Here is a 23,210-nt window from a genome sequence, read left to right as displayed (position 1 = left end):
AAGAAAGGCCGTGAGAGAAACTAAGCCTGTTAAGCTTTTTGACGAGCACGAGAGGAAACTATGACCGAGGAATATTTTCGGGGTCAGCGAAGAGGAAAAGGGTTCTTGTTTCTATACTCGAGAGGAAAGGGCGTGAAATGAGACCATAATTACAGGAAGTAGTGGACTTTACTGTTAGTGCTGCCCCACGTGACCCCAGCGGTGGAGGGGAGACGCAGGACCTTTTAGTCGGGTCTCTGTGACAGGGCAGGTGGCCGCGGTGGGTCCCCCGAGGCTGGAACAACAACGTGGGACCTTTACAAAGTCAAGGCGATGCCACAGTGTTTCCGTTGTTTTAGGAGCACAGAGGGAGACGCCGCCATCAGACAAGTTACAGGTGCATGCCCTACAAAGAAAATGTTCAGCAACGAATGCTGCTGTTTTCGTATAAATTAGGATACGTGACATGATGCAACGCCGGCTTCCGTGGTTAATGCCCGGAGCAGCCTGGGCCTCCAAGGCCAGCTCCAGCCTGCCCGTCACTTCCCAGGCCTGGACAGCCGTCTCCGGATCCCCGCCTCAGTGCAGAAGATACGTAATTTTATGAGGCGCGAGTCACGTGTGGATTCATGGATGTGTTTTGTGAAGAGTAGCATGCATATTGTGTATGTTTTTAAAGGCTGAGTAATGATGTCCTTCATCAAGAACTCCTGACAACCTTATTTTAAAAATGGTGATGTTTCTCTTTTTTTTATTTTCCTCTGAAAAATTTACTTGTCTTCTACACACGAGATTGGGAGCAACTGGAACACATTACTAGAAATCCACCAACGCTGTGAAAGTTTTATAGTAATCTCTTACTTGAGAAGAAAAAAAGTCCTTATTAAAGATGTCATCACGAAAGCCAGCAGTTTTGCATGTGCCAAAGCTTCTCTGGAGAAAAAGTAGAGAAGGAATTCCAGCCGATGTCTCTGTCCCACGCAAAGGCCAAGGGTTGAACTGGCTGAAGTGATGACGCAGGTAAAGCCACTGGACTTCTGGTGCAGCCACGGATCAGACCTCACCGCGGGCGTCGGCTGTGATCACGGAGTCGGGCTCGCCCGGTGTGGGTGCAGTCTGCACCTGGCGTCACGGGAGAAGGAAAACGGAGCGGGGGAGGAGGCCACAGCATTCTTAGAAGCTGGTGAACTGAATCAAAAGAAAAAAAAAATCCCTCTAACATTCAACAGGGGCTGAATTAGAAAACATTGCTTTCCTAATCTGCTCAGTGACCTAGGAGACCCCAGTCCTCACTAATGAGGTGGTCCGCTGCATTCCAGAGGGTATGCTCAACCCCCCCGGGGAGGCTCCTAGCTTTGTGCTGATCCCAGGGTCCGTCCTTTGATGGGTCATCGGAGGTAAACAGGCTCACCAGATCCGAGGGGAAAAAGATGCAGCAGCCCTGTTTGGGAGCACCGGAGATAGACCAAGTTCCTTGCGCTTATGAACAGTTTTTAGTGGAGCATTGCATATTTGGTAGAGAAACTTGAAACTGTGACTGCACTGAAATCGATACTTCCATTGACAAAAACATACATTATAGTCCACATGTTTATAGTCCATTAAAAAAGTAAAGCCAGCCCTTCATTATTTTGACTTGACGACACTCTCGGGGCTTCCTGTAAGTGCTGTTGAGGGAGCTGCAGCACACCTGGCCTGTGGGGCGGATCCAAGCGATCTACCATCTGCTCTTGACACTGGCGTGGAGCAAGGCCGAGTCCGTGAGCTTTGGGGAGGAGGCCTTGCTCACCGACGTGCGTGGGAAGAGGACGCCAGCCAGGAGGAGCTTGGGAAGGGCTTTGACTCGGGCGTCAGACACACATCCCAGCTCGCTGCGCAATCTCCTTGTTTGTGCTGAGGCGCGCAGACATGCCTCCCCAGATACTATCTTGCTGCTCTCACCGACATGCGTTGGCTGGCCTGCCTTTTCACTTCCCTTCCAACCACGAAAATCAGCAGCGGAGCCCTCGATTTGGGCACGACATTCACACTCACTGAGCCTGTGGTGAGCAAGCTCCCCAGTGCCTTTAAAAATGTGTGAAGAAAAGACGTGTCTATTTCAAGGGTAACATAAATATTTCTTGAAAACACCATTGTGTGGATATTTTTCATCGATATAATTTAGAAACTTCCGGTAACATTAATGCAGAGCCTGCGACCTCTACGTTTACCGAAAGGAGGCGTGAATTGAGAAAGCTTGAAGAATTCTGCCCGAGTCAGCCACGAGGAAGGCACTGAAGTCCCCTCTCTCAACGTGCCAGCTGTAGGGCTGCGGGTTCATTTCTTCCCACTCGAGCCGTCCCTGGAGCAGAAGGGGCAGGGTCGCCGAGTGCTCTAGAACATAGTTGTGCAGTCGGCTGAGGTTCGAAGTGCGTGGGGAGCGCACGACACGCGTCACAGTGGAAGTAAACCCACACGCGGTATCGGCGGTCAAGAGTCGGTTCTGCCCGGTTCCCTCGTTACTCCGTGCTGAGGCGTGTTCTGGTCGCACAGCTAATAAAATGGGGAAGCTCCTGGTTGTGTCCTTGCTAGAAGGATGTTCCCTGTCCGAGATGCGGGTCCCCTGCTTGTGCTGTGCCTCTCTCGTTGGCTTTTACTGCCCATCGCTGCTGCTAGGGTTTTATCTAGTGTGTGTGTGTGTGTGGGGGGGGGGGGGGTTGCTGACCCTTAGCTCACTCAGCACCGTCTCTGTCCTCTGCAGAAGGGCCTCAAGCCCCGGGGGGCAGCCCCTGTGTCCCCCTGGGCTGTCAGAGGACAGACCTGGTGCCCTGCCAAGACCGACAGGTGGGTTTGGGGCTCAGCTCCAGTGGGGCCTCAGGCAAGCGGCTTGCTCTGTTGGGGAATTACATGAAGTAAAAAAAATTGCACCTGTTCCCATTTATTCTTCATCCTTTTGGGTCTGCTCATTCGGTTTGCCTACTGATACATAACAGTATACTATTTGGTTATCATGTGTCTCGCAAAGGACGGAATATGTCATACTTGCCTTCGAAGTTCGCTGATGGAGGAGCACGTTGTTGGTAGAGTGAGATTTGGCTAAGTGCAGCTGTGGTTCCAGAGATTCCCCAGAAAACCCTGACACTGGGAGATAAAGCTAAAGCAGTTTCTCTGCTCAGGGCGCCGCTGGCCCCCTGGCCCCCCTTTCCTGCTGCTAACCGAGCAGGCAGAGTGTAAGGACTTGGTTTTGTTGCTTCTGAATGGCGCCCCCAGGCTTGGTCAGGGCCCTGCCCTGGCCGGGTGCCCTCGAGTAACCACACTGCGCTCCCCGGAATGCAGGTAATGGCTCCCCTCTCCTGTCTGTTTTAATAGGGGGACCTGTGCTAGCAGGTAGGCTAGAGCACAGCCGGGCGCATTACACCCGTTACTACTCGTGCCGGAGCACGGCCGCCCGTGTGTCTGCTCAGAAATTCTGTTCCTCCTCCTGGATATCTCCGCCCCGACTCTGGAGAGAACTGAGGGTGCTGGACGCTCGCCCTGAAGGCCAGGGGTCACAGCTTCACTTGCGTCTGAGTCTTTTGCTTTGATGTCACAGGTGTTGGGCCTGGGGCCTCTCAGGGAGGCTGGCAGGCAGGCAGGGGTCCAGGTGAGGTCTGGCAGCGCCTGCCCCAGCGGCAGGGCTCCGGCCCCCGTCCAGGCCCTGACGGGAGGGAAGGCGGACACTTGGTCTTCCCTGGGGGACAGAGCACCCATCCCGTCCTTGTCAGGCTTGGCTCCGCCCTCGTCTCAGGGCCCTGTTGGCCGGTCCCTGGCGTCCTGTCCCCTCCCCACCAGGACAGGACCTTAGGGCTCAGCTTCTCACCCGCTCCCTGGCCCCGCCCTTTACCAACAGGACGCTGGAGTGCAGATTTGTGTCGGGTCTCACAGCCCGAGTGTCCTGGAACCTGGATCCCAGGCTGGGGCCCAGGAGCCGCCCAGGACTCTCGGCCCTGCCCTCCAGGGTGGGAGGGTCCTCAGGCTCTGGACTGGGGCGGGGGGTGCCTTTGTCACCCTGTGCTGGCCGTGAAATGGCTTTTCCAGCGCTGGCCTCGGGTGGGTCAGCCCCATCCACCGTGAGTCCTGAAGGGGACCCTGTGCCCACCTGTCGATGGCAGGCCCCACTGCTCCTGAAAGAGAATGTGGAAAGCCCTGGCTGGTGTAGCTCAGTGGATTGAGCGCAGGCTGTGAACCAAAGCATCGCAGGTTCGATTCCCAGTCAGGGCACATGCCTGGGTTGCAGTCCACGGCCCCCAGCAACTGCACATTGATGTTTCTCTCTCTCTCTCTCTTTCTCCCTCCCTCCCCTCTCTAAAAATAAATAAATACAATCTTAAAAAAAAGAAGAGCGTGGAAAAAGCTGTTGTTAGTGGAATGCTTGCTCTATGTTGGATTCTCAAGTAGCCCATTTGTATACACGGTTGTATTTAACTGTCATAGGAACTCACTGAGGTTCTTCCTCTTGCCTCTGTGGGACGAGAGGCTGACTGACCTTCCAACCAGAGCGTCACGTGTCTTGCCCAATGCCAGGGAGGTGGGGGCGGCCGAGCTGAGGCATCAGCCCTGACCGGCCATCGTCCCCTCCCGCTGGGGGCTGTCTCCTCTCCTCCCCCCCCCCACCCCCGCCCACCTCTGACCAGCCCCCCCGGCTCTACTGTAACCTTCGGGTGCTCTGTGAAGTCTGCCCATCAACTTTCCCCTTCGATATGAATGTAATTGTACTCACCTAATAAAAGCCCTCTGTCCTTTGCAAAACTCCACTCTCTGGAGGCCAGGCCCGTCTAGGGGATTGCCCAAGTCCAACTGTGCACGAGACGGCGTCCCTTGCCCCCAGTCTGTAATACTCGTGGGGCTTCGGGGCCTGGAGCACCAGAAGGTGTGGGATTATGCTGCCCCTGCCCCCCCCCCCCCCCCCGTCACGGCGTCAGGCTCTGGTCCACAAGGGGGTACAACAAAGCGAGTAGCCGTGGCTACCACAGCAAAGGGACGGCGGGGCCCACGGGAACGTCAGGTCCCCAAGTCCTCCGGGTGGGCAGCTTCGCCCGGTGGACAGGCCTCTCGATGCCAGTGACTTCCGAGAAGTTTCTGGCCTTGGCCTTGGCCTTTCTGGCTGTGCCCCTGGACTGGATGTGCTCCCGGGCACAGGCTTTGTTCCCGGCACGTTGTAACTGTGTGTGGCCAGGGGTTGCGAATGCCGGGCGGTGAGAGGGGAACCCCGCAGCACGGCCCCGTCCCTTCCACGCAGCCGCGGGTCCCGACCTTTCCCCCGAGGTGCAGACCCGCGTGTTCGGCCGTGCACCTTGTGAAACCGGCGGCCCCCCTCTCCAGGAGTGGTTCGAAAACAAGACGCATTTTGCGGTGGGCGTCCTTGCACACTTCAGAAGGTATCACGCATCAGAGTAGTGATTTGACAGTTTTATGTTATGGTTCTGTTGAGTTTCACCCTATAAACAGTTGCCTGCTTGGAAATTATTTTGGACTCAAGTCATCATATAATAAATTCAGACGGGCCCGAATAGGAACATGTAAGCAGAGATTCTCTCATAGAAAACGTTCCCCCTCTTTTTTTCTGGGTCATGAAACTATGAAAGAATCTTACCACCTTCCATTGCGCCCCATATGTTGATATAAATTATTTCTCACCTACAGCCTACTTTCCCCAATGCGTGCATGAACATTTCTTACTGATCCTGTGTTCAGATCAGGAGGCAGACAAAAGTGAGCCTATCCCGTCCTTCCTGGATTTCACCGGGGGACTCCTCATCGTGTGCTAGGCAAGGCACAGAGTGAGGGTGACGAGTGACATTTCCAAGGACTTGCCACCTGGCGGTGGGGACGGATGGGCTTGGAAAATGGCAGAGGGTTTTGGCTCATGCTGCCTCCAAGGCTGTGCCCTTAGCTGAGAGACGGGGGTGGGGGGGGGGTGGAGGGGTGCAGAGCTCCTGACCGAGCTCGGGCCGGTGGAAGGGGGCAATGGCCCCTAGAAGACACCCCGGGGGGAGGCTCGGGTTCGTGTCTGGAGTCTGAAGGCGTGCTCTGTCCGGCCCGTCCACTTTCCGCATGTGTTCCTCTCTCTGCCCGGCCACCTGGTTCTTCCTTCAACGGCGACGGGCAAGTCGTTATGTTGGCTTTGTTTCCTTTAAAAGACCTGGTAGAAATTTGGATATTCTTAGTGATGAGGGTTTTTTTTATTTTTAAAAAGATTTTATTCATCCATTTTTAGAGAGGGAAGGGATGGAGAAAGAGAGAGAAACATCAATGTGCAGTTGCTGGGGGCCGTGGCCTGCAACCCAGGCATGTGTCCTGACTGGGAATCGAACCTGCGACACTTTGGTTCACAGCCCGCACTCAGTCCACTGAGCTATGCCAGCCAGGGCTAGTGATGAGGTTTTGAGACGAGTAAACAAGCGTGTTTCGGTGGTCTAATCCCCGTGGTGACGGATGCACGTTTTAAGACTGTGCTCTTCTTGCCCGGTCCGGCTCCAAAAATGTCTTGTCAAAGGAGCTAGCGTTCCGAGACCTGGAGATATGCACTTCTGTGGAATACTTCTGTTTGCTTTGAAATTATCCACGCCTTTGATTTGGGAACCTCTCGAACTTCAAAGTAAAGGGGTGTGATTTACCTTGTGTTTGATGGACTTTTTTTCTCTGGGTTTCACCAAGATCGCACTTTTGAACAAGGCGGATGATCCTACGTTTGCCGCCACAGCCTGCTGCCGCAGACGCCCGAGCTCCGCCCCGCAGGCCGAGGTCGTCGCAGGCACGAGCAAGCAGGCGCTTCGGCTTTGGTGCCAATGGGAGATTAGAAGAGCAATTTGCTTGTTTCAGCTGTTTTATTAGCAGCATTTATAAAGTTGACTAAGTCCTTCCACAGGCAGTTTGCCAGCTAACGTTAAGAAAGCGATTTTAGAAATAAACTTTTACTCTTTTCCTGTTCAAGGTGGTAGTTTTCAGGTTTTTAAAAGCTGTCATCTTTTTCTTTGGCTGTAGAAGGATCCTTGATTTATGTCTGAATCATTTTTTTATACCCATTCAAAGTTAGTTTCAATGCTGAATCGTGAAACTACTAGTTTTTTTTTTTTTACTTTTCTGGTGAGATATTTAGTTAATCTGCTTTGCTTTGAATTTAACTTTAAGCATACAAGCTCTTATCTTTGAAATCTCAAAAATATTAATCTCTATATTCAATCTTAAAAATATTAATCTCTATATTCAATATTCTTTAAGACCACGGTGGCCTCACATACAGCAGATGGGGCCAGGACTCATTGTGGGGATCGCCATGGAAACGTTGAATCGCTATGTTGTACACCTGAAACTGATATAATATCGTGTGCCAACTATAATTAAAAATAAACTAATACAGACTGCTGTGGGATTGTCAGTTACAGTAGCAGCAGAAAAAGAAGGAAAAGCATGGCAAAAGCCTATTTCCACGATGTTTCTGTTCAAACTTCTAATCCGTTGTCATTTTGCTGCTCGTGTTTCTCTCTGTCCGGGGTCTTTCCAACCCCCAGAACGCACTGGAAAATTGTATGTGACTTGGATGTTTCCATAAGGAAGAAGATGATTGTTTCTCATTTTCTGGTGTGTTTGCATGAAGCTGTCCGTCAGTAGGGCGGGTACCCGTGCACACGTGAACTTTCCCGTGGAAACCGCTCCGAGCCCCTGCCCTGCTGTGAGTCCCTTCCCTGCTCCGAGTTTGCTGTTCCAGGCGGCTTCACGTGGGGTTTCTGCCCCTGCCATCAAACGCACCGACTAATCCTAATGGTGATGAGCTGTGGAGACACATCTTCTTGTGTTTCTTAGGGAAACAGAGTAATTTTCCTCCCTGGGCCAGTGAAGTTATGCTCCCCAAGAGACACGAAGGCCAGTGCACAGTTATGATGCGCCTGCCGTGTGCCAGGCGCACGGTGCTCACTCGCACGGGCGGTCGTGGTGCTGTGGCTGGGCCGGCGAGCCCTGCGAGTGCTCTGCCCGTTGCTGCTGGAGCTGCGTGGAGCGCGACTCTTTCTGGGCTGCCAGTGGGTTTTCAGTGGGTTCTACGAGGCACAGGGCCTGGGGGTGGGGGTCGCAGTGCTGTTCCCAGCGTCTGAGGGACAAGAACTAACCTCACTCCTGCCCTTAGTAAAGTAGGTAAGGGCACCTGGCGTAGTCTTCCTTGCGTGTCTGGTAACTCATTTTCCTTGCCCATGGGAGGAAGTTGGGCCAAATGTAACTTAATGTCCAGACTAAAATGAAAAGGTTTTCCTCTCATTGGCCAAATGCAAGCAGAGGTGGCTTGCTAAATTCTCAACTGGCTGAGGGACGTTCTAGATGCACTGAGAGGTCACTGCCACGGGCGATGACACTGTTCACTAAGTGCCGTGGGGCCACGCACTGTAGCTCTAGTGGCACATGCCTTCCTCGGGGAGAGGGGAGGACGTCCAGGGGAGAGACCCTTATGACCGCCCTTGCACTCTGACCTTGAAACTGGCTTCACCCCTGCCCCCTCCCCTCCCCGTGTGCTGCCTGGCCTGGCCCTCGGTCGCTCCCCACCTGGAGGCTCTGGGAGTGGATTCGCGGGTGCCAGGGGGTTAATCTGTTGGCTGGAACTAGCTGGGTGGAGAACGTATCTTTCATCGAAGGCCAGCAGCTCGTTGAGAAGAAATGAGCCGTGTACACCTCACTCACAACCGAGAAGCCGTCACTCGGGGTCCCCCTCCAAGAACAGGGGGTGTGTTACGGTTTTGGTGTCATTTGATCCCCTGTCAGCACATCTGGGGAAGTCACAGCCGGAGGAGGCTGTTGAGGAGGAATGCTCTGCAGAGCGTTTTAAAAGGTTGTTGGAACAGGCGGGCCTGCATTTTTAGAAAATGTTTTTTTTTTTTGTCATTGTTGTTAGCTGCATGTAATGAGCTTGTCTTCAGTTCCCAAGTTGTGCCCTCTGGTTTAAATCACTCCGAGGAGGAGCCTGGGTCAGGCCTGCTTCCTGGAGACGCCGGAAGGCAGGCTGAAGTTCAGGCCTGAGCTGCGGGGTGGAGGCCTGCCGGCCTGTTTCGGGCGGAGAGGGGGCGGGGGTGGGGGCGGGGAGGTGGGCGGAGCAGCCAAGGCCTGGCGGATCTCCCTGGGGGTTGTTTGCTGCTGGAGACCCACAGTAAAGGAGGATGTGAGGGGCAGGATGCAGAGGGTTAAAAAGGTCGTCCTCTAAAAAACACGCCCAGAGAAAACTGTACAAAGGTAGGGGGAAATGTTTGGCAGGAAAGGAGCTTGGCTCTTTTGCCTGTATTCATTTTTGCCCCTCGTTCTACCTTGAACTTGGAATCTTCCCTTTCTGTCCTTGCCAAATGGCCACTCCTCTCAGGAAACAGGTGGTTAGATAGTTTCTGAAAACGCGAAGAACTGTGTGGCTCATGAAAATTAGTTTCTGATGCCCCCGATGGAACATTTAGAAACTTGTAGTGTTTTGTGAATATCAGATTGAAACCATGGGCAAAAAGATAGAAATGGTTTGTTAGCTGTTGGAACTTTGTGGTACAATGGAGAATTGAATCCACCATCACGTAAAAACTCATCTGTATTGTAAAAAAAAAAACCCCAAACTTTTAATGAATGGGGTTAATCCCATTCTTTGGCACTGTCTCTCTCTGTGCCCCCCAAACCCGGTCCTGACCTCTGAGTCGTTGCTCTGTGTTCACGGCTCTCCCAGAATCCTCCTCTGCCTCCAGGCCTCAGCCATCAGCCCCTCTCTCCCCCGCCCCACCCCCGCTGAGCCGACCGGGGCACCCTGGGCCTGGTGATTCCTGATTGCGTCTGAACGCAGTGGCTCTGATTTCCCCGCCACCCCTCCTGACATCGAATCCTCTCCTGTCGCCTTCCAGAGAAGACCCTGTTGCAATGATCTAAAGAGCTCAAGAATTTTTCCAGACTCCAGAAACCTGGATTCTGCAGCTCTTCTGTAGCGCCCTCTAGTTTCCTGCCTTCGTCGTCATAACGCTTTTTCTCTGCCTCTGCAATCACGAAGCAGAGACACTTCATACACAACACCCTCCCACACATTTAAGGGACGGCGATAAGTCTTCTTTTAGCCTTGACTCCTGTTGACCACACACTGCAGCTTTTTAATACTTTTTAGTTACTTTGAATACTTTCTGCTGCGCCATACTCCCTTTGTTCAGTCTTCAGTGATTTGGGAAGCTCAGTCCATCATTAAGCGTGTTTGGCTAATGTGTCACCGAATCTGGATGATCCGGGACGACGGTGCACCTACCGTTCCTCCTCTGGGGTGCGGTCCAGTGAGTCCTAGCACTGAGGAGCCGAGTTCTCAATCCTCTTTCTGCGTTCAGCTCGAGTTCTTTATGCTGCGTGTGGCAACTGCCTGCCAAGGGTCAGGCCCGGGCTCAAGGACCGAGATCTCTTTCTGATATTGCGGGCTTTTGTGCTTCGCCATCCCGTCCACGTTTGTGATGCCACGCGCCAGAGCTCTCTTCCTGCTTTCTTAGCGGACCACCGAGGTCCAGAGTCGTCGAACCGAGTCAAGCCCATTTCGGCGATGATGATGACGCTGGTGCGTTGTTGAATTTCTCTGAAAACCGTGTGTCCCCAGCTGGATCACAGCATGGGGATCTTTCCCACAGAGTAAGATCATTTGTCAAGTGTCCCTGAAACTCTTCTCTATACCCCGCCCCTTAAAACCTGCAGGTTATGTGGGGAGCAGCCTGAAAAAAATGCAAAAACACGCAGCGGTGGGTGTGCCAGAGCGGAGGTTTTCGCTTGTCCCAGCAGAGCGCTAGCAGGTGAGGTCGAGTTAGAGGGAAGGACAGTGTTGTGGGTGGAGGAGGACCCTGGTGCTCCCGCGAGACTCGTCTTCACTCCAGGCAGGCAGCGGTGTGACCGGAGCAGGCAGAGAGAACACAAGGACGGGCTGTCACACGATCCAGGCGTGAATGTTCTGCCTCCCCGACACCAGCTGGGCCGGCCCGGCGAACCCTTCATCCACGCCGGCCTCAGCCTTCCCACCTGTGGAGCGGCTGCAGCAGCATCGTTTGCCGGCTCTTTCGGATCCCGAGGTTTTATACAGCGAAAGTTGCCGGGAAGTTGGTCAACGGTGCTGCCTTGCTTGTGGTTTATTCCCTCTGGGCCAGGAGCCGTGTGGGTCAGCTGGCCAACTTTGGGGTGAGGGGTTGGCAGCTTCCTACGGTCTGCGGGATCCAGGCAGAGGGGAGCAGGGGGAGGTGGTGGAGCTTTATGTATATACACACATGTATGCATATCTGTATAAAAAAGATATATATTTAATTTTAGAAAGTGGCTCGCACTGTTGTGGGGGCCAGCACGTTGGGGTTTTATAGGGAAGGCCAGTGGGCTGGAGGCCCAGGGAGGGGCTGGTGTTGCAGTCTCGAGTCCAAAGAAGTCTGAAGGCAGAATTCCTTCTTTCTGGAGGATCTCGAACTTTTTCTCTTAAAGCCTTCAACGGACTGGATCAGGCGCAGTGACAGTTAGACTGGTGTTTGAGCAAGTATCTGGGTATCATGGCTTAGCCGAGCAGACACATAACATAAACCACCCCACGGATCTAAAAAGTTTGGGTGCCACTAAGTTTAACTTTCTCCTACATACCTGCAAAAATAAAATTCAAGTTAGTTATGGTAGGTTTTCCTGGGAGACACTAGAGGGCGCTATGAACAAGGAAAATGGAAGACCTGGCTCATCAGGTGCTGTTTTCTAGGAGAACCAGCACCATCAGCATTCCAAGGATCCCGGGGGGTTCTCCCCCCAGGGCCTTAGGTTTGCGGGTGGGAAAGCTGCTTTCACCAGAGGGAGCAGGCCGACACTGCAAGGGTGCAGGGCACCGTAGTGACGGCAGCCAGAGAGAGGGCTGTGGCTCTTTGACTTCGTATTTCATGCTCTTCCCATGCGGGGGGCATTCTAACAATTTCTATTAATTATGCAATAATTATTTCAGGTTTTATACAACAGTTATTATGTAGTGATTAATACAAATTAAATAGTAATGACGATTTAAAATGTATATGGGTTGTTTTGGTTCTTATAAGTTGCATACGCCGAAGGGGCATGTACACTCAACATCATGGATGGTGAGTGAAGAGCACAGATAACTCTGAAGTGCACACTCTGAGATGATAACCTTTCAGGGAGCCCAGGTTATGTTTGTCTTGGGTTTGTAGCTAGTTTTGGTGAACTCTGTGAGGGCTTTCTTCCTCTCTTTCTCTCTTTCTTTCTTCTTGAGAATGGATGGGTGATTTAAAATTATTCCTAACCTATCTGGAAAATTCTGTATTTTTTCAAACATCTTTTCTTTGCGTGTGTTTTACAGCCAACTCTTGTTAATCTGAAGAATGAATTCTATTGGCTGTTTCTGTCCCCCTTTAGCTGGGTGGCTCAGTTTAGTGCCCCCACTGGAGGGCGGGTGGGGAAAAGCAGCATCAGGTTGACACCTGTGCGTGTGTGTGGCAGCAGCCAGCAGGGGGCACTGTTTGCTGCATTTTGATTGCGTGAAATTGCCACGTTTTCCACCCTCAGCCTCTTAGAAATTCTTTAAAAATGATTATAACACATATAGGAGTTCCGATGGAAAGTCTAATACTACTTGTCTCACATGCATATTTCAAACTTGCCAGAGCCCTCTTCCGTGCCCTGAGAGTTGGTCTTAATCTACTTATCCAGCTACAAAAATGCACAGGAGTGTGATTACAGTGTGTTCTTAGACACATTGCATCGTAGATCTGTGGAGAGAGTTTTCAGCGTAATATTTGTGCAGTATTCAGAAACCTGTCTAGCATGCAGGTCCCTCTTCTCTTACTGGCCAACCAGCTCTGTATGTGAAAGCGAGATTCTTTTGGAAGTTGGCTTACTATTTTAGAGCATTTGGAGCTTCTTTCTTCCTTCCTCCCTCCCCCTCTTCCCCCTCCCTTCCTGCCTGCCTTCCTTTTCAGTTTTACGGAGATATAATCGACACTCCACACTGTACACGTTTAAGGTGTGCAGCCTAATGACATACATATAGCACAAAATGTAGAGCATCTTTTTAGAACAGTTAAGGAGTTTGGGCAATGGGAACGGGAAAAATAAACAACTAATTAAGTCATTTCAAAACATATACCAGATGACTGTAGACTTTATACTGCTTTAATAATTTATTATTGGACAAAGAATGAAAACAAATACAGTGTTGATTTTGCAGTCATCAAGGTGTTAAATATATTGGAAAAGAGAAATACTTATATTGGGAACTTCATTTTCTCATGGAGTCATACAATTGCATAACGTCATTCAAATGGGAAAAAGTTGACTGTGGCCCTGGCCAGTGTGGCTCGGTTGGTGGTGCCTCGTCCCACAAGGCCAAAGGTCAGCGGTCCCACCCCTGCTCAGGGCGCGTGCCCAGACTGCAGTTCTGGTCCCGGTCAGGGCAGGGACCAGAGGCAACCGATCGCTGCTTCTCTCTCACCTCGATGTTTCTTTCCTTTTTTTCTCCCTCCTTTCCTCTCTCTCTGAACAAAATAATAAAATAATAATAATAAATAAGATAAATTGCCCTTCCTATTGAAAACAATTTTTTTACAGTGGAATTATGAATGCTGGCATCGCTTTGACAACGTACTCGGTACTTCCCCGTGTGTGGCTTCGGTCATTAAATGCCTCACCTACTCCCCGCACAAAACCTAGGTGGGTAGTGAAGTCACTTGATCTTTCCATGCTCCTCACAGCACATGTTCGTTAAAACACAGCACCCAGGCAACCCCCGTTTCCTCAGTAGTTCTAGCCGCCTTCACCGGCCCGAGGCCGGGAGAGGCCGGCCTTGCCCGGGTGCCCCAGCGCTCTGCAAGCCCTGGCCTTCTCATAAGTGCATCACAGCCGCCCCTTGCGGCGGAACCCGCCTGCCCTGTGTCAGTGTGCTAGTTCCTTGCTGCATGACTAAACTGAGTGTTTCAGAGGCTCCGCACGGAGTTGGGAAGACCATTGCTTGACTAAAAGCAGCCAACAAGGGCATCCCGAGCCTCACAGTCGGCGCCTCTCCATCTCCCTTGAATTACCCCCGACGCCCCTGCTGTTAATGACGCATCGCGTACACAGATAAACTACAGGCCCTCTGCCGCGCTGCCTGTCGCTTCCTCCGGGTCTTTGGCGGGGCCGCCACACCAGGGAAGTGGGCCTGCGGCAGTCGCACGGGCATGTGAGTCCAACTGCTCCGTGACTTTATGTATTTCATCACGTGTGCCGCGGGGCGGGGGGCCCGGGGGAGGAGGCGGAGCCCTTCACGGCAGAGACCACGTCTGCGCCGGCCGCGCCGGCTGGGAGGTTCTGTCGCTCGGACCCGGCTCCGCACGCAGGGCGGGCGGGCGGGCTCTCAGCCCGGCTGAGTGGGTCTCCGACGCACACGGCGTGTCCTGTCCACTCGTGGTCTTTGGAGCGTGGTTGAGCTTGCAGTCATCTCGCGCAGACAGGAGAGGTCCCGGGGAGCTTCAGGCTCCTCCCTTTCTTCGGCAACGAAGCCCTTTTTCAGATAAAACTGCACGCGGCACCCCAGTCTCTCAGGACTTCGTTGGGGCAGGAGGGGCCCCGAGATTGGGGTCCCGCCCAGATGTCTCCCACAGGGCCGTCACTCCGATCGGTGGGGACGTCGGGATGCGGAGGGGAAAACGCTGACGCGGGAGATGGAGTTGTTTTGTCCTTGCGAACCGCCTGTCTATGTCCCACCCGCCCTTTGTGTTCGGTCAGCCCCGCTTGTGGGCGGGGGCGTGGCTGCGGCTCCCTGGGATCCGAACCCGAGACCGGGGGCGGGCTGGCGTTTTCTGGGCAGGGCGGGTTAGTAAATATCTTCGCTGTGGGGTCACGGGGTCCCTGTCACGGCTCGCTGCCCCGCCGGCCGCTGTGGCACAGACAGACCCCGCGCGTGCAGATGCGTGAGTGTGGCCGGGCTCCCAAAAGGCCATTAACGAACACCGCGTTGGCTTGCTTACCACTTTCACACGGGATGAAATGTTTTTGTTTTGTTTTGTTTTGTTTCAACCATTTAACAATGGACAAACAACTCCGAGTGCCCAGGCTGGATGCCGCGAGGTGGACTTGGTCCGTGGGCCAGAGTCGGCTGATTTCTGCTTTCGTTATTGTATAGCTGTTACTTTTTTTTTTTTTTTAAGGAGATTGTATGTGTTCAGCTGAAGTCGGGCGTTTGTAGTTTATTTCAGCTTCTCCGAAACCTCTCCCTCCTTTTCTCAGACTCCTGCATGTGGCTGCTCCGTGTCTCGGAGGCTGCTAATTCCCGATATAAATGTTCTCTTGAGTGTGCCGCGCCGAGGGACAGTGAATCAGACTAGGGTGACAGACCCAGGCTGCAGTGCGGCTAAACTGCTTGTGTAAAATTTAAAAAACAGTTATTTTCCCTGTCATATTTGATTTCTTCCCAGTTGTCTCCTATTTCCTTCTTAGCAGATGTTTTTCTCGGGAACAAATGTCAAAACCCAGACTAGAGAAATGTGTGCCTTGGTCTCCGAGGTCTCCGTCCTGGGTCCCCCCCCCCCCCCCCCCCCGCCACACCCAGAGTGTGTGAGACATGAAGGCGTGCCAGGACAGGAGACACAGTCAGCAGCGAAGGGCAGGAGGAGCACACGCGGCCCTGACTCTCGCAGCCGCGTCCCCCCAAGGAGCCAAAGGAGCTGAGCCCGGCCTCTCCCCAGCTCCCCTGCTCCCCCACTATCCCCCCTCCCCCTGTACGTCCCCCCACCCCACTGGAGCCCTGCCTGGTTGGAGGGCTGGAGAGGGGGAGGAGGAGGAGGAGGAGGAGAAAGCCTGAGAGAAGATGGTCTGTGGGCACCCAGCTTCCTCCCCCCTCCCCCCTTCAGGGGCTTCCTCGGGGAGGGGCAGCCTGGACAGCATGCGGATGTAGCCCGGGGTGTCCTCAGTGACCCTGAGGCCGGGTGGCCCCTGGATGAGCCTGGATAGATGGGCAGTGTCAGGCCAGGGGGGGAGGGCAGCGGCTGACAGCTGGCAGCCTTGGACTTGGAAGTGGACGTGGCAGACAGAGGGGAGCCGCTCCGGGCTCCTGAGCATGGGAGTGACCCGAGTCGGTGGGCCATTCGGGAGGCGGATTCTGACTGTCCGTAGGGGGTGGGCCACAGAAACAGCAGGCAGGAAGGCCGGGAGGCTGTGCCAGCAGCACAACACAGACCTGCGTCGGGAAGACGGCTGTGGGTAGGAAGAGGGAGGAGACAGGGGGAGGACTTCAAGGGACATGGGAGGAGTGGGTGGCAGGCGGAAGGTGCCGGGGGGGGGAAGAGGGGCCAGTCGGGAGGCCGCTGCTGTCTTCTTTTCTGCAGGCGGAGGCGGCTGGGCGGTCTGGAGGGAGCCTTGTCCTTGAAGCCAGAGGCTCTGAGGTCCCCCCCAGCTCTGCCACTCACCATCTCTGTCTTGAAAGCAGTGACAGGGCAGGTACCCAGTCCCCCTGCCCCTGGCAGATGTGGGCTCAGACCTCCGCACCCCGACACCGGCAGGATCCTGCACCCCCGACCTCCGGCCCCAGCTCCCCTCAGTGTCTCCCACTGTCCAGGGGGGAAGGCGAGGCTGCTCTGTGGAAGAAGAGCTGTGAGTGCTTCGTGGACGGTGAGCAGGAGGCCCTGGATGAGTGCTCACTGGCTGGTGGCTGGAGAGCAAGACAAGCACAGGGCATGTCGCAGGCTGTGGACAAATGCCACACGCCTCCCCTTTGCATCTTGCCTGTCAACGGTGGCTACTCTGAAGCTTGGAAAAGATCACCCGTATCGCTGTTCCCTGCGTCATCTCCGTATTAGTCTGCTTGGGCTGCCGGAGCACACAGCACCGTAGCCTGGTTGACTTAGGCAACAGAAGTTGCCTTCTCGCGGTTCTGGAGGCTGGAAGTTCTAGGTCAAGGTGCCGGCAGATTCGGTTGCTGGTGACGGCTCTCTTCCTGGCTTGTGGATGACCACCGCCTCTCTGTCTCCTCCCGTGGTGGGAGGGACTGGGTTCTGGTCTCTCCTCCTCTTCCTTTTTTTTTTTTTAAGATTTTATTCATTTATTTTTAGACATGGAAGGGAGGGAGAAAGAGAGAGAGAAACATCAATGTGCAGTTGCTGGGGGTCATGGCCTGCAACCCAGGCATGTGCCCTGACTGGGAATCGAACCTGTGATGCTTTGGTTCGCAGCCTGCGCTCAATCCACTGACCTACGCCAGCCAGGGCCTTCCTCTTCTTATAAGGACACTAATGCCATTATGGGGGTCCCACCCTCACGACCTCATCTGAACGTAATTACCTCCCCAAGTCCCCACCTCCAGACTCCATCACGTGGAGGGACAGGGCTTCTACCTGTACACGTGGGGGTGGGGTGGGGGGCAGGGACAGGCATTCAGTCCGTGACCCTTACTGCCCTTTCCATAGGACGAGCAGAATTGCAATGGATCCTCTCGGAGGGTCAGTGAGTTTCCGCATTTGCTCTCGCCAGGGTTCCGTGTCCTCTGCCACCACAAAGCTGGGCCCCAGATTCGCTGTCTCTCTGAGCTGAGCAGCAGGTTGGAAAGGCCGGAAGAAGGGTTGAAAAGGGCGAGACACAGAAGCCCCGAGAAGAGTTCCACTGTTGGACGTGCGCAGGAGTTGGCAGCTTCTGACTCAACCTCCTGCTCAGCCGTCCCAACGCGAGCCTGTAATGACTCCCAGCCATTACAGGGTCTGTGTGGTTGCTGGGTTCATTGCAGTTTGCAGCAACCACCCTGTCAAGTCCCGGGGCCAGGGTTCCTGCGGTGTGACCCCTGCACAGGTCGAGGCCGGAAGTGTGGGGGGTTGGGCAGACGGGCCCAAGATCACCTCACAAGTGAGTGACAGAGCTGAGGTTGAGCCGAGGCCTGGAACTCAAGTCCTGTGTCATTGTCACGTCCAGGGACTTCCTACAACTTCCTGGGCCCTTGAAAGCACTTGTTTGAACCTTATCTTTGAGGCCGGATAACAGTTTCCTGTTCCAGCTCTGAGTGTCCCGCCAGCTCTGTCATGCTTGATCTTCTTGCTATTTTGGGGCTCCAGTAAGTGTTGGGGGAATTTGGGGGAGTAAATCCTTCTTCCTTTTTCTAGGGAAGTGTCACCGGTCTTTTGCAGTCACTTAACAATATGTTGTCTAGGATACTAGGGACCAGCTTATATTGGTTAGGGAGCTGAAACCGATTCTTTGGTATGCTGGACAGACTTGTGTAAAATAAGGGGTTTTGCAATGTACATTTTGCTCTCTCGAAATGCTGCTTGAGACAGAACTCGTGGCAGTAAAAAGCAGAAATGGTGGCAGAAAAACAATTTTTTAAAAAGCAAGACACAAACAAGTCATGCTTTAGTGACAGCAAACATTGAGGATCAGCATCCACTTCTCTCGCAAGACTCGAGTCTCAAGGGCATCTTTGCGCTTAGGGAAGGGAACCGCGTCGGGGCTGTGGCGTCCACAGGGTGTGGAGTGCGGGAAGTTCTTCTGCAGGAAGGACAAGTCCCTTCGGTCGGGTGTGTTTATCCCCTCGAGGCCGGGGCTGCAGGCGCCGGACGGACCCTGGGCCGGCCCCCAGCCCCGCAGCTCCGTCCATTTGTTGCGGGAAAGGCAGGGGCAGCTGCCGGGCTCCTTGGTTTTCACGAGCTGGAAGCTGCCTGGCCTTCCTCTCTCCTAGGGGTTCTGGGCCGGGAAAAGGGTCGCCAGGGGTCCCCAGGAGCTGCCTTCACTCCCTGGAGGAGGAACCCTTCAGCAGCTCCAGTCCTGGTCCCAGACCTGGGTCTGGGCCTTGGCCCTGGCACTCGCGGCCATTTGTCCTCTGTCATCTTCGTTCCCTTGCGCAGGGAACGAGGAGGACGCAATCTGACGACAGCGCGAGGGTAAGTGGGAGCCTTTTGCACACGCCGAACACACCACTGCGTGCAGCGAGGGCACGGGGCGGGGGCAGTTACGCTCGGGCAGCCCATGCGCTCCTTCCCTCTCAGCGTCGCCCCCCAGGTGGTGCCGGGGTCAGTGGCCCGTGAGGACTGAGGAGGCCAGAGGGCATCCGAACTGACCGGTGAGCCGGGAGAGTGGGTCAGGGCACCCCGGGCAGCTGAGTCCATGCCTGCCTATCCTGTCTTCTGAGGAGGTGCTGGGTCTGTGCTGGACCCAGATGAAGTCTCCCCGGGCAGGACAGCTGCCGCGGAGGTCAGGGTCTGCCGGTCCCTGCGTCTGGGCGTTTCCAGGAGCCCGTGGAAACCGGTATTTAAGTATCTGTGAGTTATACAGGTAGGTGCTCGTCACCGTATAGGTTTAGCACGTGGCTGTCATTCCTGACTAAGGTTGCTTGTTTAATGGTTTATGGGACTGTCAGCTCTGTGAGCCTAGGGACCTCGTTCACCTCTTAGACGGACCCTCCGTGGCCTGGGTTCCACCACGAACATGACTGAACTGACAGGTGAGTGAACAGGTGCGGAACACCGTGCCCCGCCCAGGGCCCGGGGTGTGATACAGACTCCATTACTGCCTGTTGAGTAAATGCATTTTTTCTTCCTTTTTAATTTGTGTTTATTTATTTAAAAGTTGAGGACTAACATAATATAATAAAGCCCATAAGTGCACAGACCTTAAGTGTACAGCTCAGTGGTTTTATAGGTGTGTAAAGTATAGATATATAGAAGAAATATATAGATATGAAGTGGATCCATCCGTCCGTCCATTCCCGTGTAACCACCGACCAAACGAGACAAAGGTGTGCCTGGCACCCCGTGAGGTTTGTTTTTAGATGGCGACGTGTCTGTGTTATGTATTCTAATTTTAACACTAAAACGTACTCAGCTATATTTTCCCTAACACTGATCATGTGACATACCAAGGGAGATAGATACCTACAGAAAATAAAAAAATAGATTCTGCCCTCCAAGAGCCTTCTGATTTGGTTTGCAAGACAGGACCAAACATGAAATAATCTAGGAACCAATGGTTTACCAACATTAGCACTGTGGACTGACGACGGTTCCTAGGTTTTTAGTGACAGAATTCTTTCTTCAACTTAAGACTGACCGGGAGTGGCCCTGACCTGCGTGGCTCAGGTGGTTGGACGTCGTCCTGCAGAGTGAAAGGTCGTGGGTTTGGTTCCAGGTCAGGGCACGTGCCTGGGTTGCAGGTTCGGTTCATGGTCGGGGGCGTACAAGAGGCAACGGATGAGTGTTTCTCTCTCACATCCATGTTTTTCTCTGCCTCTCTTTCTCTCTCTCTGAAAAAAGAAAAGACTTGCCTGGAGCCAGGGACCCCTCCCCACCCGGACGGGTGTCAGGACGGCCACCAGGGAAGTGCTGTGGTCGTCAAAGCAGGTCGCTGTGCTGGAGCCGCTGGACAGGCCCGCCCAGCCCTTGCTTTGCACGCTGGTGCTGGGAGACTGGGGCCGAGTGGTGCCCACCCGGGGGTGGGAAGGTGCCGACAGCCGGAGGGGAGGAGCGTGGGCTTCCCGCCCGGCAGAGAAGGAGTGCAAGGAAAAGGAGGGGCCTGCGTTCTGTTTCCGTCATGGGGGCCTTAGAGGGCCCAGCAGCCGTACCTGGGACAGGTGGTGTGACGAGGGAAGGCTCACTCAGCATTCCATTAGACTTCCTCATGCATTTTGTTTCTATTTTGCTCCGAACAAAGAGACGTCAGCTCTCTCTCTCCGGTTAGCTGGCTGGCTAGTTCCGGGGTCATGTTCAACCCTGGAACACAACTTCCAGGAAAGGGAAGGGGAGGAACGTGGGGGGCGCCCTGGGGGCAGAGGCGGGGATCTGTGATGCCCGGGGACACCGCTCCTGTGGGACTCGGCAGGCACAGTGTCACGGGGCTGTTCGAGATGCGAGCCGCCCGGAGTGGGCGCAGAGACGGAGAGGAACGGCAGAGGAGACGCATGCATATTTATAGCCTCTAACGACCACGTCGTGATGGTGGGGGAACTGAGCGTACTCCTAATTTTAATTGCAAGCAGGAAGGCTGTTAGCAGGCTGAGGTGCACTGAGCCTGCCTCCGCCGAGGCACAGAGCTATCGTTCGCTCGTGGAGCAGCATCTGCTCCCACAGGTGAGGGAGTCGTCACTGCATGCAGTTCAACGACAGGGTAGTAACTGGATCCGAGCACCTGAAGGAGTTGTACTTGGCCGTGACCCCTGTGTGCCAGCGAGGCCAGCCGTCCCACTCCGAATGCACGACGCTCCACTCGGCTCCAGAAAGGGACCTCGGACGCTGAGGGAGACGACATTCGAAAGGGATCACGCGAAAGCATCCCTTCGCTGATGACATTTCTGCGTGCCGTTCTGTGGCTGCCGAACTGATTCTTCATGTGCGTCAGTCCCGCACCTTCCACAAATATGTGACAAGCGTGTATTAAGTGTCAACTGTATACCACGCACTATGCTGTGAGGTAGAGATAGGCTGCGAACAGAACTGCAAGCTTCTTGCTCCTCATGGAACTAATATAATATGATATGATATAATATGATATAATGTAATATAGTAGACATAAGGCGAATTCCAACTCAACATATTAATATTCACAGATGTGCACTCTTTAGTAGCATTATGGGACTTCCTCTCTCTGTCGTAATATTGCAGGAGAATTCTTTCAGAATTATTAACAGACTCTTTAACTATCACGTTTCATGTGGAAAAGAAATAGAATTTGACAGCCAACAGGCAGAGCCAAATATGAGGATGGAAAAAGTATATACATATCAACGATGAGAAGTGTAGAATTCATAGTCTAGGGAGGTCTTGGGTGGTTTTCAGATTTTAAACAGTGTGTCTGCGAGTATTTGAGCACTGTTTTATGTTTAGCTGTGCGAGTAAAGATAGATCTGAAACCACTAAACATGAGTGACATCAAAATATTGGAGGGCATGAGCGTTGTGGTCCAAGGCAAGAATACACTCACTCTTCTGATTTCTGGAGGGGAGTGAGGGAGCACGTGGAAAATGAGAGGAAAGATGTGTAGGGTCTTGTCAGGATTGTCAGCCTGAAAAATCAAACATGTTAAAATAATCCGTGCACATGTTTCTCATTTGTAAAAAGCAAATGCTGCTTAGAGAGAGTTATTTAAAAAGAGCAAATTTAAAATCCTTTCCGTAAAAAAGAAAAGTACCCGTGTTAGAAAGAAAAGATTAATTACCCAATGTTTTATTTGGAGCTTTACTTCAAACCCAAGAATTCTTGGTCATTTTCAAACTTGGGGCTAAGGAGTTTTTCTGTTCCAAATTAAATATGCAGAACACAGTCTGTCAGTTACTTTCACGTGTCTTCAATGTAAGTTTTAGAAACAATTTACAGAATAACAGTGCACATAAAAGGTAAGCAACGTTTACTAGTTAGCAGAATAAAAATAATTTTCCTAAAGGTCTTCTACAAATATATGCATACTATTTGTATTTAAAAGTGAGGACAGAATACACTAACTTGACTGCTTAAAGTTTTCTCGTTCTGGTTTTTAAAAAACAAAACAAAACCCCCTAGATTTCCTTGTCTCCTTTGAGTTTTATGTACCATAATAGTAATAACTTGAGAGAAAATGTCAAAAAGGAACTCATCCATAATTCCATAATCCATTTATTCCACATTCTTTCCTTCACCTGCCAATGCGTTTTCTAATCATTGCCATTGGAGCTGATTCGTAGTCCTGTACTTTTTTTTACTCAGTGAATGCCTTTATAATGTAACTATACTGTACTAGTATACATTACATTATATACCTAGTATAGTATTTTTACCTAGTATAGGTATAACATTTTGGGACTTGTTTAGTTCTTTAATCTCATCAACACTCAGCACCAATTTCTAATCTAAAAAGTCTAGTACATTAAAAAAATAGAAACAAAATCGTTATTCCGTCTGGGGAGTATGTGTCGGGTGCTGTTCTGAAAACAGATCTCTGGAAGAGGAACACACGCCCCAGTGAACCTACCTTTAACAAGCAGCTGTGAGGACGGCGGCACCTTTTTTCTCTCGGACTCTCAGCGCTGCAGACAGAGCGAGCTCCCAGGTTCGGCTGGATGTTTTCGTGCTGAGCAATGCCTTCTGGGGAGCGAGAGTCGATTTCCAGGAGAACAAATCTGGGAACTCATTTCTCTCTTTAGGCTGTCTAACATTTATAGGAGAGTGAAACCAAGGTGAGCAATGGCTTTATTTTACTATAAAATGTTTTATTCAAACAATCCTTTTGTATTACAATAAAAAAACACTGCGTATAATTTTGCTATACCTAACGTGGTCCGT

This window comes from Phyllostomus discolor, chromosome 11 (assembly GCF_004126475.2).
Source record: "Phyllostomus discolor isolate MPI-MPIP mPhyDis1 chromosome 11, mPhyDis1.pri.v3, whole genome shotgun sequence".
In the NCBI taxonomy this organism is placed as follows: domain Eukaryota; kingdom Metazoa; phylum Chordata; class Mammalia; order Chiroptera; family Phyllostomidae; genus Phyllostomus; species Phyllostomus discolor.
Note: the sequence above shows the minus strand (reverse complement) of the source record.